Here is a 1,357-nt window from a genome sequence, read left to right as displayed (position 1 = left end):
CTCTCTCTCTCTCTCTCTCTCTCTCTCTCTCTCTCTCTCTCTCTCTCCCTCTGTCTCTCTCTCTCTCTGATTCTCTCTCTCCTTTACACACACACAAACACACACACAGAGTATACAGTAACAATCATCAATATTAACACTAGAAGGAAGCCACAGGTCAAATAATATTATTTATGAGTATGGGATGAAAATATCATTCACATATATTTAAGTGAAGCAGAGTTCCAAATGTTTTGGTGACATATGTCCCAAAGAAATTAAATTATATAGTTTGGTCTATTGGGGCTGGGGTTGTAGTTTTGATTTCTAAAACTTTTTTAATTAAAAATATTTTGTAGGTAGCAGTTCTGATTAGATTCTAACACCAAACGTTACTTTTATGGAATTTTTGTTTTCTTCTTTTCAAAATAAGCTTGCTCCCCTCCCCCAGACAATTTATTTTGTAATGCATGAGGTTGCAGAAGCAAATTGGGTCCAAGGCTCTTGGTTTGCATGAGGACCCAGAACCTTGGTTTTTATACAGTTACTATACAGTTAAAGGAGTAAAAAAAAACCCAGAATATAGAGATTGAGTCACCTTGTTCCTTATACCTTTTATTTTTCTCCTCTTATATATTACTGGAAATACTTTCCTTCCCCCACCTCTCATCTGAACCTTTCTTTGTAACAAAGAAAAACAGTTAAGAAAAAAAAACACCAGATTTAGTGACCATGTCTGATAGTTTAAAAATTTTGTCCTAGTAGGTCCTGACTCTTTTACAGGGAGGAGAGAAATATGCTCCATAATCTTCACTTGTTTTGTTTGTTTGTTTATTTTATATTATATTATAGTAGTTACTTATATGTATCTTGTTCTCTTGTTTCTTCTGACTTTTCATTCTATTCAATCTGTTCACATGCATCTTCTGAGGTTTCCCTTAATTCCCACGAGTTAACTTTTTTTTTTACTACATAATAATTTTACTTTACATTCATATACTATAGACTTTCTGATCATTCACCTATGAAATTTTATTTTTATAACTACATGATATTTATAAAGTGTTTCAGAACATAGCAATAATGGTTTATTTTTTTAAGTGTTTATTGAGTACCTGCTATGTGAAAGTCATTGTTGGGTACTAAATTATTCATCACTGACTCCTAAAAAAAGAAACGACTTAAAAAAAACTAACAGAATTATGATAGTAGCTAATAACAATTATTTGTAATGTGGGATTCCTTTGAGATATTAGTGTTCTTATTTCACAATATTCTTAAATTATTAACTTTCTCCATTAAACAAATCTTTATTTAGAATTTTGTTAGCTTCAATAAACAATATAAATATAGGTACATGATGCACAAATTTGTGAAG

Source organism: Petaurus breviceps, unplaced genomic scaffold (genome assembly GCF_028583685.1).
Source record: "Petaurus breviceps papuanus isolate PSGF00001 unplaced genomic scaffold, PetGlider_PUasm1.0 126, whole genome shotgun sequence".
Lineage (NCBI taxonomy): Eukaryota > Metazoa > Chordata > Mammalia > Diprotodontia > Petauridae > Petaurus > Petaurus breviceps.
This window is presented reverse-complemented; position numbering follows the sequence as displayed.